Source organism: Canis lupus, chromosome 6, assembly GCF_003254725.2.
Source record: "Canis lupus dingo isolate Sandy chromosome 6, ASM325472v2, whole genome shotgun sequence".
NCBI classification, from domain to species: domain Eukaryota; kingdom Metazoa; phylum Chordata; class Mammalia; order Carnivora; family Canidae; genus Canis; species Canis lupus.
In genome coordinates, this window is record NC_064248.1 from 58,901,376 (window position 1) to 58,915,578 (window position 14,203).

The window sequence follows — 14,203 nt, forward strand, 5'->3', positions numbered from 1 at the left end:
TTTTTCTCTTTTCACTGTTGGATTTATTCCCAGTGCCTGGCACAATGCCTAGCACACATTAAGTGCTCAAAAAAACCCCAAATGATTTAATTTTTTAAAAGCTACAAAATAAAGCATGGGAGAACAAAAAACTCAAATGCATTCTTTTTTTTTTTTTTTTTTTTTAAGGGTCGGGGGGCCTGCTAACAGCGTGCATTTTACTAAGCATGTTGCAAGCATATCTATTTTGCTTAATCCTTACGGGAAGTTTTCCAATCCTTAGCGCCTTTTATAACACATCTGGGAAAAGGAGCCAAGCAATATACCGTAGAAAAAGCTGCTTCGTCAGATATCAGATCTGCCGCTAACTTGTTGGGTTTGCTTAGACAAGCCACGTGTCCCTTTACAAACTCCATTTCCACATTTATATCATGCAAATATATTTGCCCCACCTACTGCAGGTCATCAGGAGAATAAATGTTTTAGTATGTTAAAAGTAATCTACCAAAAAAAAAAGTAATCTACAAAGATAAGTAATGTGGTGGGGCTTCCCGTAAAGTGCTTCAGGAGAGATTTGCCATAAGCTTTTGGAGGGAGGTACAACAGCAGGCAACACTCTAGAGTTCACTCATACAAGGCCAGAGCATCCAGGAAATGGGAGGACCCCAGTAAAGCCTCTTTATTCAACAGGATGACAGCCAGGCTCAACTCCTCTCCCTTCAGGACGCATTACTCTGTAAAGAAAAAAAAGTCCCAAATCTAGCCTGGAACCAAACATTTTTGCATGCTGTAATTCAGAACCTCCTCCTGGGAAGAAATTAGCATTCTTTTTTTTGAAAGATCTTATTTATTTGAGAGAGAGCACGAAGTGGGGGTGAAGGAGGGGGAAGCAGACTCCCAGCTGAGCAGGGAGCTGGATGCTTCCAGGAACCCTAGAAATTATCATTTTTGACAAATCTCTGAAAAACACGTTTTTTCTCTCCAGTAGGATTGAGACTTATTCTTAGAAATCAGTCACCTAGGGTGGGCCCGGATGGCTCAGTGGTTTAGCGCCACCTTTGGCCCAGGGCGTGATCCTGAAGACTAGGGATCGAGTCCCACTTCGGGCTCCCTGCATGGAGCCTGCTTCTCCCTCTGCCTGTGTCTCTGCCTCTCTCTCTTTCTTTCTCTCTCTGTATGTGTGTGTATCTCAAGAATAAATAAATAAAATCTTAAAAAAAAAAAAAAGAAAGAAAGAAAGAAATCAGTCACCTACTCACCCAGCTCACTATCAGTCAAATAAGGGTCTGGTGATCTTTACCAATGTTGTTGTTTTTTGGTTTTTGTTTGTTTTGTTTTGTTTTTTTTGCAATGTTCTATTTTCCAGTCTAACAATGAGTATAAAAAGTTATGTATAATTTCTAACTGTTCTGGGAGTTTGTGTGTTTTTAAAGTGGATGATGGTGATTAAATCACTTTGGTATCAAATTAGCTTACATTGGTTATATATAAAGAAGTCAGTGTGCTCGAACCACTCTCATTCCCTAGTGAATGTTCCTGTCCCCCCCCACCCCCACCCCCCTCACCCACTGCAAGAGGAAGTCTTTAAATTGGCCTGTTAGGGGCCCTTTCCCTTAGAGTTGATAGCTAATTTGACTGAAAAGTTTTCTGTAGCAGCCAAATCAGTTGATCTTCAAACAGGGTCTGAGGTTTGGGGGTCATTTTTTGGAGAGAAGGGTACTTTGGTAGAATCTACTCTAGATCACCAATTAATCTTTGTCTAAAAGTGCCTGCTTCAAAACACCAGATGTCCTCTTGATTCTAGCCAGCTCCTTTTTCCTTTTTCACCATTTATCTTTTCCCACATTCTGAAAGAAAGGCAAATATTTCATTTTTCAGGAGTCTGCTTACAGTGAGTGCATTGCCTTGGGATATAAAACTCTCCAAGCCCCAAGCAGAGGGCCATTTTGAAATACCTGTAAAAGTTATAGATGCAATGAAAGTGAATGACTTTCATGACTAAGAAACAAATCTTTTTGGAGTCAGGGGGAAGTTTCCAATTTTTTTGCTTCAAATGCTAGAGCAAGACCTAATCAATAGACAATAGAAAACTGAAAAGAAAAGAAAAACTGAAAATCATTTTTGTGATCAATCACTAGCTAACTTTTGGCATGTAACTAGGAGTTTAAAAAATAGAGTAGGGGCACCTGGGTGACTCAATCAGTTTAACATCCGACTTTTGATTTTGGCTCAGGTTATGATCTCAGGGTCGTGAGATGGAGCCCTGTGTCCAGCTCCATGCTAGGTGCGGAGCTTCCTTAAGATACTCTCTTTTCCTCTGCCCTTCCTCTCCTCTAAAAAAGAAACAGTAAAATTATACTACCTTCTTCCCTATATACTTATTTATGTAGCAAGATTTCTTAAATACTACATTAAAAAAAGAAACACTTGATTTGATAATAAAGGCTACCTTACTCTACCAATAAGTAATATTTATGTATAAACTATTTTTAAGCCCCAAGCATCTCACTGAGAGATAATTTGCCTGCAAAAGTGTACCTATATCTAAAAATGATTCATCAAAATTTTAATATACTTGTTGTTCTGATCAATTGTTTACTAGTAAAAATCATGACAACTTAATCCAAAAGAAATTTTATTTAACAGGGCCTTATTGTCACAAGAAGTTTTAAAAAAGATATACAGTACTCGTAAATGTGTGTGTCTCTTAAGAGTTTGAAAAGGTAATCAATGAAAGATTTTCAAACATAAGAATGTTACACTGGGATTAAGTTTTATAGGAAAAGAGAAATGAAATGAGTTCCATAAATGAAACAACTATGTAAAATTCCTGACTTCTGGAAAAGCTTGTTCATATGTTTTTTATTCATATGTTTTTTAGATGATGTTATAATAGACATGAAATCGTTTTGGTATTTAATTTAGCTTCCATTGGGTACATTACAAAGAGTTTTTAAAGGAAATCAGTATAGGGATCCCTGGGTAGCGCAGTGGTTTAGTGCCTGCCTTTGGCCCGGCGCATGATCCTGGAGATCCAGGATCGAATCCCACGTCGGGCTCCCTGCATGGAGCCTGCTTCTCCCTCTGCCTGTGTCTCTGCCTCTCTCTCTCTCTCTGTGTGACTATCATGAATAAATAAATAAATAAAATCTTTTAAAAAAAATAATTAAAGGAAATCAGTATAGTATCAAATGTCATCTTTCACAACTATTTAAATCATAATTAAAAACTTTAGTTATTAACTTATATTTATTTATTTTGAAATGTTTTATTTATTTGAGACACACAGAGAGAGCACAAGCAGGGGAGGGGCAGAGGGAGAGAGACAAGCAGACTCCTCACTGAGTGGGGAGCCCAACATGGGGCTTGATCCAGGACCCTAAGATCATGACCTGAGTCCAGGTCAGATGCTTAACCAACTGAGCCACCCAGGTACCCCTAGATATTAACTTTTAAAATGTATGAGGAGAGCACATAGTTTTTCAAAATCCTTTTAGAGATCTAGAAGAAAAACATTCAGAGATATTACTCTAAACTACCTCTAAGCCAAGAGCTTGCACTGACTTAAGAAGTTTTTACTTCTAATAAACAAAACCAAGACTATTTCAGAAAAGTGCAAAATCTGTCGGAAGCATCCCCTGCAAGTTACCAAATCCATAACTCAAAACAGTAAATATTCAGTAAACACTAGCTCATTGACAAAATATTTTGGCCATTCAACTGATATCTATTAACAGCATATATACGCAAAATTGCTTCCTACTTCTAATCTTCATAGAGAGTTTTCAAATTTTGGTCAAATATCAGTCAAAAGTATTTACCGACACAAATCTCAGGACTAGGTAATAAGTATGTGGGGTTTTATTCCTAATTCTTTCCCAGAAATTCATGTATATGCCAAGCATGATGTCTGGGCCAGGAAGCCCAGGAGATGAACAAAACAATCCTTATGGGGCACCTAGGAGGTGACAGATGTGTTCTCTGGCATAGGTATTACAACAGGTGTACAAAACCCAGAGGCAGCACAGGGGAGGGAATGTGGAGCTCTGCTGGGTGGCAGGCAGAGAGAGGGCGTCTGCAAAGGTCTTTCAGTATAGGTATGCTTGAACTGATCCTTGAAAAATGGGCAGATGTTTGACAAGAGGCTACTAGCACCCCAAGTAGAGGGAAGGAACAAAGCCATAGAGTACAGCCACCTGGCTACCTCATGCCTTGCTCCCTATACTGCAAATAGTTTAGGATGGCTGGTATGCGACTGTGACCATGCACACTGTCCATGGTGGATGCATTGGTGATTTAGAAATGACAGGGTGGCAAGAGGTGAAGCTGGAAAATTGTGGAAGCAGACAAAGGAAGACTTGATTATATGGTTCACCAAGGCCTTTGGACTTGATCCTGTGGCAAAGCAAGTCATTAAAGGTTATTGAACTGGGCAGTCATGGTATGAGATTTGCCTTTCAGAATGATTATTTTCCTGCAGTATGGACAACTAACTTGCAGGGTGGAGGATACAGAAGACTACAAACTGAACAACCAGCTGGAAGACCATTAGCAGTTATCCTGGAAGATACTCAAGGCAGTAAAAGCGCTGTGCAGGAAGGGTGCAGATGGGAAAAAACTGAAGGGCATGGCCCCTGGACAAATTGGTTACAAACTGTATAAGGAGCAGTTTTGGGGAATGAGGCAAGGAGAAGCCCAGAATGACTTCTAGAGTTCTATGGGTGATGTAATTGGGTAAATAGTATTGCTATTCACAAAAAATATGGAGCCTAAAGACAAATAACAAAAAAAAAAAAAAAAAAAAGACAAATAACAAGTTTTGGGGAAACAAAAGTACATTTAGTACAGTGACTCCCTCATTTATTCTTTGAAATGGACAGTGCAAGTATTAGCCCCAATCTCTGTTCAAAGAAGTAAAAAAATTTGCCCAATATCACATGCAATAGTTTGGAAAGCTTACTATATACCAGGCTCAAGAGCAGGTAAACAAGGAAGACCCATTCATTCAATTTCAGGTAAGGGGAATAGGAGAAAAATAAGCAATTAATCAAGATCAGAAAGACTATGATGGGGTAGGTGAGGGGGGCATAGGAACTTTATCAGAGGAGGTCAGAGAAAGTATCTCTGAAGTCCCATTTGAGCTGACCTTTCATTGAGAAGGAAGCATTCATGAAAATTCATAAAGAGCATTTCTGGACACAGTATAGCAATTGAGAAATCCCTGAGGTAGGAACAAAGTTGGTGTGTCACTGAGGGAGAAATGCCAAATATCGGGGCAGGTGTGGAATGAGAGCAAGTCCCAGTTCAAAGGGTATTCTTGGGAGGGTGTGGGAGGGCAAAGGTGAAAAACTTGCGGGCCCCTTAGGGCAGCACTAGCATAGCAAACTCTCTTGGGGAAGCCTGCAACCTGACCACCATACACAACACTGGCATCTGAGAAACTGCACCATGACTCACAAACGCTTTTGGAAGACAAGCCATTGCTCAGTGAAGACTGCCTATTTTGGCATTGAAATAGGGCCAAGAACAAACTCATTTAGTTTTGCCTAGAGAGATGAGCTTTAAAATCTTTAGATGAACAAAATTCATTTTATATTTATCCACTCAGAGCAAGAAACAATCTGCACTAAAATGGCAGGTGGCTCTGCCCCCAAGGCTTGGTCATGCCCTAACACACTACCTAGAAGCAGAACCTCCTTGCCCACCCTCCAAGGTTCGCAGCTGGATCAGAAAGGCAACATTTCCTCCAAAGTTTCCTCCAATAGCTCAGCTAGAGGGCAGGGAAAAATGGTACCCCATTGCCAATATGCTGAGCTGGGTTCTTGTCTACGTCCTCCTGAAAGCTGAGGAGCAACTGGATGTTGCGGTTGTCTACTAACACAGGCCACCTGAGGCACAGTAGTCTAGCCAGCGATCCGGAACACACTGCCCATGCCCCCTATCCTGTGGCCATTTTCCACTGCTGCTTTATGGACTCCCTAGTTTTCTGCCAATAATCTTTCATATGGCCCTCACTCAACCAAATGGCTTTAAGTTCCACTTGCTAAGGGTGATGCAGATCAACCCTATGACCCTCTCTGAAAAGACTCTACTTTAAAGCCAACTTTCTCAGATGCATCTGCTTGGTATATCAAAAAAAAAAAAAAAAAAATCTGTATTTAAACTCTGCTAATGTAGCATGAATAAATTATAAAATAATTAAATTATTTCTGAATTATGTAGCCCCTTTCAGAGTATCACATTGAGAAGGTATAGCTTATATGCACTTCCTTTAAAGATGGCTCTAAGCATTATGAAATGCCTTCTTTGGAATGGTGCTGGAAACCTGTGACACATTACGATTCATGCCTAGGGGCAGGCTCATTTCATGTTTGAGCTCATTTCAAACTACACTCCCACACCATCTCTTTACTTCAGCTCACTGGCCAATTTTTTTCTTCCTCAAGTCATCATTTAACCTCTGACCATAGGACATTCACATGTGCTTCTATACCACCTGTACTTCCCTTTAAAAAAATAAAAAAAGATTTTATTTATTTGAAAGAGAGAGCATGAGCAGAAGGAGAGACAGAGGGAGCAGGGGGAGAGGGGGAGGGAGAAGGAGACTCCCTGCAGAGCAGGGAGCCCAATGCAGGCTTGATCCCAGGATCCTGAGATCAAGACCTGACCTGAGCTGAAAGCAGACACAACCGACTGAGCCATCCAGGTTTCCCTTTCCTTCTTAACAACTTTTGTAGTGGCAATTTTTCACTTGCCACTTACATTTACTTGCTTCATTCACCTGTCTCCTTTAGTAACCTGCAACCTCCATGGGGGCAGGACCATGTACATTTTTGCTTACCTTCTATCCCCAGAACCTGGCACAGTACCTGGCACACAGGAGCTGTTTACTAAATAGATGCTAAAAAAATACTATGAAATATAGTCATTGGTGGAAATGCTTCAGCTTCTGAAAGCAGATCAACAACAACAACAACAACAAAAAAAAATCATTCAAGCCAAGGTTGAAGAAGGTTAAGGCTGAGCTGTTCTGTTTTTGATTAAAAAAAAAAAAAAAAAGAAACAGGAAAGACTTTGCTGCTATTTGTGTTTAAACTGATTTTGGAGACAATTCTCAAAAAGTGTACACCAATTTAACAATACTTATTTGGATATGTATGAAGATGAACAATTTTAAAACTTTTTAAAAATGGAATAAGAGTTCATTCTCAGAAAGATTCACCCAGATTAAGCCAAATTAAAAAAAAAAAAGTTACCACTTAATTTATCAGGCAGTTTATTAGAGACTCTACTTTAATCCTCCCGATTCTTACCCTCAACTTGAAGATAAGAAAATTGAGGATACGAGGATACAAGAGGCTATGGTTGCATCCTGAGTAAGTGGCAGAGCCAGGTTTCACATGCAGGTCTATTTGATTATAAGAGCTATATTTTTAATCTAAGCCATGTGTTAAGCTCAGAAGTAAATGCTGATAGTAATAATGCATTGCACTCTCCCATGAAAAGGCAAATGACTACAAACAGTCTCATTCTACCAACTGGGGCAAATATTTAAGTTTAATTTAAAAAATTAGGATTTGGATGCCAAGGATTAGCAGGGAAACTAGACAATTTATGACAAAGGAATATAGAGACACATGAACTATCATTTACTGAAAGCTTGTTTTATGCCAGCTATTGTATTAGATGCCTTAATGTTAATATTTCCTTTAATTTTAAGCATCCTGTAAAGTAGGAAATAATAGTCAAGAAAGAAGAGGTGTAGAATAACTGTGGTGTTTGGCTGCCATAATGTTCCTTCCCTCCTTCCTAAGGATGTGAATCATTCACATTGAATGGGGCCCAAGGTTGTTGAGAATAAGGACAATATTCTCCAGTCTCTATTCTAGCTAGGTGAGGTCACATTACCAAGTTCTGGCCAAAGAGATGTGACAAGGAGTGTATGATGAAATTTCTGTAAGAGATCATGGTCTCTTGCCTTTCCCCTTTTTTCCTACCTTCCTTTCCTCCTTTCTACTACTTGGAACCGAAGTGTGATGGCGAAGGCTCCATCTAGGACCATGAAGTTGAGGGCCTCTTCTGATGTGTCATAGATCTGTAAGATGGAATCAGCCTAGGTCTCAAAAGGCTGTAAAATCATTATACCAGCCTGGATTGTCTCTCCAAAAACTTTTTTTTAGTGAAAGAGAAACAACACTTTGTTTAAACCACTGTTCTTTGCAGTCTCTGTAACTGGCAGCTAATCTTAACTAACCCAGCAACTAGTTCATCAGGCCCCTCTACAAAGTCCACACTCAGGCAGAAGCTGAAGAACTCCTGTTTATCATTTGCAATATATTGGGGGAAGAGGGCAATGTAAAAATGGTGAAAAGGAATTTGATGGAAGAAAAGTAGTAAGGTTCAAATATGCTCTCAAATCTGCACACCTGAGAAAGGATTGGAAGGAATATGGTACTCAACAATAAAGAATTTAGTCTCCATCAGGAATGGGTGGGGGGAGAGCTCAGTCACCTGCACAGGGCTGGCAATGGAAAAGAAACAGAAGCAGTGCAGCTGGGAGCTTCTGAGAAAGATGCTGTTGGCATGTTGGCTGAGGAGTAAGCACTGGGGAATGGAGCCCTGGAAATGGCCACAGGATGAGACTGACAAGAAGGAAGAATTACAAGGAACTCTGAAATTGAAGAAGCAGGAGATGAAGTTCAAAGATACACAGTCTGGAAAGGGACAAGCAGAAGCATGTGACCCGTATCAAAGACAGCATAAAGGTCGAAAAGGCAAAAGGAAAGTTCAAGAACAGAGCTCCGACAACTCATTTTTATTCATTTCCTTTACACAGGTTCACAACAGCATTGAAGACGTGAATTTAAATTGTATTGCAATTGAGCAGAATCCTAAATGAGAGGAAGTCATAGAACAGGGAGTTTATTATTACCCTTTCCTCAATTTCTAAATGAACAACAGTGGTTAAGACCTTAGCAGAGAGATTCAGTGATTAGAATTAGGCCTCATTTTATTTAAGATCAATCTTCATAATTCAGAAAAGGAAAAATAATGTCCGCCAAAGACATTATTTTATTTACTTTTAAAAAAGATTTTATTTATTTATTTATGAGAGAGAGAGAGGCAGAGACACAGGCAGAGGGAGAAGCAGACTCCACGCAGGGAGCCTGACATGGGACTGGATCCCGGGTCTCCAGGATCACGCCCTGGGCTGAAGGCGATGCTAAACTGCTGAGCCACCCAGGCTGCCCAAAGACATTATTTTAAATGACAGAAAAAAAAAAAAAAAATTCACAATAAAGGTATGTGGAAAGTGTAGAAAATATAGATGGGAAATAAAATGAAAGTAGGTGATAGCAATAAAAGTAAAGACAGGAATATGAAAATATACACGGCAGAGATCAGAATGCATTCTACAGCTGGTGAAAAAAAAATCCTATGCTAGAACTGGACCTCCCAGATTCCCTTTGAGTGGTCACAGGCCTGAACTGTTTGTGGAACATCCAGCATTCTCTTAGTCAGGGGGACCAGGGAGGGACATGCTACGTGGAAGGCAATGCAAACCATTCCACCAAGTCTGGAGTAACACGACAGGTCTGGCGTAGGTTCATCTCTGATATTTTCAGTGTATGCTAGAAGGAGGATGGAAAGGAGAAACAAAAATAAAATGTGGAAATTCAACTTGAGAGACACCAAATAAAACCTAAGGATTAAATAGGCTGGGTTCTTTTTCTGTATGAGCAGTAAAAAAAAAAAAAAAAAAAAAAAAATTAGAAAAGCATATAAAAATACTCAGATACCATTAAGAAGGATTTGAAAATAAAATTTAACTCGTTCACAAATAAAAACTTTGGCTAAAGCATGAATCTTCTAACTACTAAAATATTTGCCCGCTTCAAGGAAACAAGACAAAAACAACACAAATTTCAGGCCACTGCAGGAAAATTACCCACACAGTCTTATACAACTTGGAGTGACAATGGAATATTATTGAGTGCTAAAAAGAAATGTGCTATCAAGCCATGAAAAGACCTAGAGGATACTTAAATGCATAACACTAAGTGGAAGAAGCCAGTCTGGAAAGGCTACAGACTGCATGATTCCAACTATGGCATCCTGGAAAAGGCAAAACTATGGAGACCATGAGAGGATCAGTGGTCATTAATGGGGAGGGAAGGATGCAAGGTGGAGCACAAAGGATTTTTTAGGGCAGTGATAATGTGATCTAGGACCACAGTCTGTTATGAAACTGGTGGATAACGCGTCACCATACATTTGTACACCAAGAGTGAACCCTAATGTAAACTATGGACTTTGGGTGATAACGAAGTATCAGGGTAGGCTCACTGAGTGTAACGAATGTACCACTCTGGCAAGGGCATGTTGATAATGGGGCAGGCTACACATGGGGGGGGGGGCTTTAAGGGAAACCTCTGCACTTTCCTTTCAATTTTGCTGTGAACCTAAAGTTGCTCTAAAAAATAAAGTCAAAAAAAAAAAAAAAAAAAAAAACCAACTTGGAGGATCCGGTATCTTTTTTCAGTTGTATTGATTAGGGCCATTTTCATCTTAATTAACGTGGTGCTTTCACTGTGAGGATTCCGAAGAATGAAACAGCAACGTGGAATGGTCTCACAAAAGGAAATCTTACCAAATAGTCAAATAAAATCACTCCATATGTGAAAATACACGTTAGGCTGGATATGTTGGAACACCCTTCCGGGTGAAGAAAAACAGAACAAGTTTGAAAGAATAGTAAATTTAATTCTAAAGTGGAGATTTTTATTTTTTGCTGTAATAAAAACACTTTAGGGGGGTAGTGGGTACAAGAAAAAGTGCCGTGACTCAAGTGTACATACAATCTGTGACAACTTTGCCTCCCTCGTTACTTGAACTAAAAAGTAATGTCACACATGGTAAGGCTTATATTCTTAAATCACACAGGCCCAACTACTTGGGGGATTAGCCGTCACTTTATATCCTCTTCACGAGTGGTGCTACCGACTAGGAAGGCCAGGGGCCAAAGAAAGTCACCTTGGCACCCACGACTCAAAGGAGCAGTTTTGGTTTCTCAGGAGGTGCAACCTGGACATCCTGGGAATGCGGTTATCCTGCGTTTTGACTTCTTTTGAGCACTTCAAGCCTACACTTGGGTGTCAGGGACAGAACAGTCTGATGAAGACACAGGCCATCTGATTTTCTCCTAGAAAGCGGGGCACAAATGGACTATTTCAAACTGGCTACATATCTGCAATTTAAGATTTCCCTACTGCCATCTCTTCACGGAGTCTCAAAAACAGTTTTCAGGCAAGGCAGACGTATTGGAGAAAGTTCAGGCGCAGGGTTCTGTTTCGAAATTTCCTTTTCTTGGGAAGGGAAAGGGGGTCGCGGAGAGTCTTTCTTGCACCAAGCGCAAGTCTTCCACAAATGTCATCTGACTGGAGGCAACCTATGGACTTTGGGAAGTCAGTTGGGACAGAGTCACGAGCCAGCACCTCTGACCTCTCGGGACCTGCTCGCCTGGAGCCCGGGAGCCCGGGAGGACAGTGCTGGCTTCCCCGCGTGGGCAGAGGTCGCCCCCGCCGCGCCCTTCCCGGCAGGGGAGCAGCGCCAGCGCCGTCAGACGCGGGGACCCGGGGTCCGGGCAGCGGCGGCGGCAGCAGCGCCGGGGCGGGAGGGGGCGGGGGGGCGGGGGGCCGGGCGGGCGCCCCCGGGAGAGGTGCGCTCGCCCCCGTCCGGCCCCGCAGCCGCCCCGCGCCCCGCGCCCCGCCCCGCGCCCCGCACCGCGCCCGGACCAGCGGCGGCGCCCGGACCCCGCGGCGGCGCGGACACCCAGGGGCCCTCCTGGCCGCGGCCGCCCGCCCCGTCGCCCGAACGACCCCGGCACCCGGCGGCGCCCCTTCTCGGGGAGGGGGCTCGCTCCCGCTCTCCGGGGGCGCCCGGGCAGCCGCGCCGCCGCGCCACCTGCCCGCAGGCCCGGCTCGAGCCGCAGGTGAGCCTCGCACCTGCGCGCGGCCCCACCTGCTGCGCCCCGCGCCCCGCGCCCCGCGCCCCGGGCTCCGCCGCCGCCAGCGGGGGGCGCCCCGCCGCGACCTACCTGCCTGCGCGACCCCGGCCCCGGGCGCCCGCGCTCCCCGCCGCGTGCCCCGCGCCCCCGGACGCCGCCCCGCGGGCTCGGTCCCGGCTGCCGGCCGCGGCGGGCTCAGCGGGAAGCCCCGGCGCTGCCGGGCTCGCCGCCTCCGACCGGCTCCATTGTGACGCGGCGCGTCGGGCCGGCCAATCGCGGCGCGGCGGCGCGAACCGCTGACTCGGTTGGCGGGCGGGGGGGGCGGGGCCTGCGCGGCGGCGGCGGCGGCGGCGGCGGCGGGGGAAGAGGACCGGGAGGGCGGCCGCCGCGGGACCCCGGCGCCCCGGGCCTCGCCCCCGCCCCCGCCCCCCCCCCCCCCCCAGCGCGCCGCGTGGCCCCGCGCTCCGCTCGCCGGCAGCCGGCCCGGGCGTGTCCGCGGGCGCCCCCGACCCGCTCGCTCTGGGCGTGTTGGGCCGCCGGGGAGCCCTGCCGGCGCACGTGGGAGCCCGCCCGCCCCGCGGCCCCGACCGGCCGCGCTCAGGTCCCCGGTGCGGGCCGCCCGCCTGGGCCCGGCTCGCTTCCCCCTGCGGCGGCGGCGGCGGCGGGGGGGGGGGGGGCGGGGGCGGGGGCGAGGTCGGGGCGCGCCGCGTCCTGGGGCAGAGAATTCGAACCCAGGAATTCGGGGGCTAAACCTTGTCGTTCTCGTTCAGGCCCCACTCGCATCCCCACCCCAGATTTATCTGGGTTTTTTAAATTTTATTATTATTATTTTATTTATTTCTGTATTTATTTATTATTTATTTATTTATTTTGCACAGAGTATCATCAACACAATGATTCAATTAGGCGACATTGATATCTCTCAGTTGCTATGGCAATCACATTCCCATTAGAAAAAAAAACATGTTGGGATCCCCGGGTGGCTCAGCGGTTTAGCGCCGCCTTCGGCCCAGGGCGTGATCCTAGAGACCCGGGATCGAGTCCCGCATCGGGCTCCCTGCATGGAGCCTGCTTCTCCCTCTGCCTGTGTCTCTGCCTCTCTCTCTCTCTCTCCCTCTTTCTCTCTCTCTCTCATGAATAAATAAAACCTTGGGGGAAAAAAATGTTTGTACAGGGGCTTCCCAAAGGAATAAAATGAAGACCCTAAAAGCATTGGGGCGGCGTTATCTGGTGGGCTTGTGTAAATGTGAGTAAAGTCATTGGCGTGACTGAGTTCTGTGAGACCAAATTGTGTCCGCAAAGACTGTTGAGATTGGGACTACAATTTATATTACTCTGAAAGGACTCCTAACTCTGGGAAACGAACAAGGGGGTGGTGAAAAGGGAAGTGGACCGGGGATTAGGGTGACTGAGTGACGGGCACTGAGTGGGGGGCACTTGATGGGATGAGCACTGGGTGTTATGCTATATGTTGGCAAATTGAACTCCAATAAAAAGAAATTTTAAAAAATAAGTAAATTACTCGGAGTAGGAAGCAGGCTGTCTCTCTGACACTGCTCTGTTCTTTCCTTGTCCACTCCATTCTGGGTTGGCAGCTGTCTTCTTGGAGGAAAGGTTGAAAGAACATTTCAGCACTTCCTCATTCATAGAGTTTTTTTTGAGTTTATATGTGAGATGCTGTGTGTGTGCAGATCTATTAAGCCAATTTAGGTTTAGGTGTGCTCCTCAAAGGGCTTACCACCTGGAGAGGAAGATAAACAGAATTAAATATGAAACCAGGAAAAAAGTGAGTGTTATAAGCTGATTATAAAGTCATGAGATTCAGAATTGAAAATGTCTAATTTTCCATATGTATCTTTGAATGTTTGGAAAGTACTTTTTCCCTTTCCTTCCAAATTCATGGACAGATAATCCATCTTCTATGACAGCAATATCACTACTTGTGTGACTGGGAGTAGTTATTTCACCTCCTTGGGAATCAAGCTCTTCGTTTATAAAAGATTATAAACTAGGTGATTGCTAAGATTCCAATTCTAATGATGGTATGAATTAAAAAGTGACTTCCAGGGACGCCTGGGTGGCTCAGCAGTTGAGCAGCTGCCTTCGGCTCAGGGCGTGAGTCCCAGGATCGAGTCCCACATCGGACTCCCAGCATGGAGCCTGCTTCTCCCTCTGCCTCTGTCTCTTGCTGTGTGTCTCTCAAGAATAAATAAATAA

General features: G+C 44.4%; 1 protein-coding gene across 15 annotated transcripts in view; it reads right to left on the reverse strand.

The window, feature by feature from the left end:
• The window catches only part of LRRC8B (leucine rich repeat containing 8 VRAC subunit B), a 79,412-nt gene extending 67,175 nt beyond the window's left edge, over positions 1-12,237 (reverse strand). For 9 of the 15 annotated variants that reach the window (XR_007411513.1, XR_007411518.1, XR_007411517.1 and 6 more), the window contains exon 1: positions 12,077-12,237. The gene's annotated coding sequence lies outside the window, so the exon portion shown is untranslated. The remainder of the gene's footprint in view (positions 1-12,076) is intronic. The other 6 variants (XR_007411522.1, XR_007411521.1, XM_025417732.3 and 3 more) reach the window with 4 other exon arrangements.
• Positions 12,238-14,203: the final 1,966 nt, after the last annotated feature.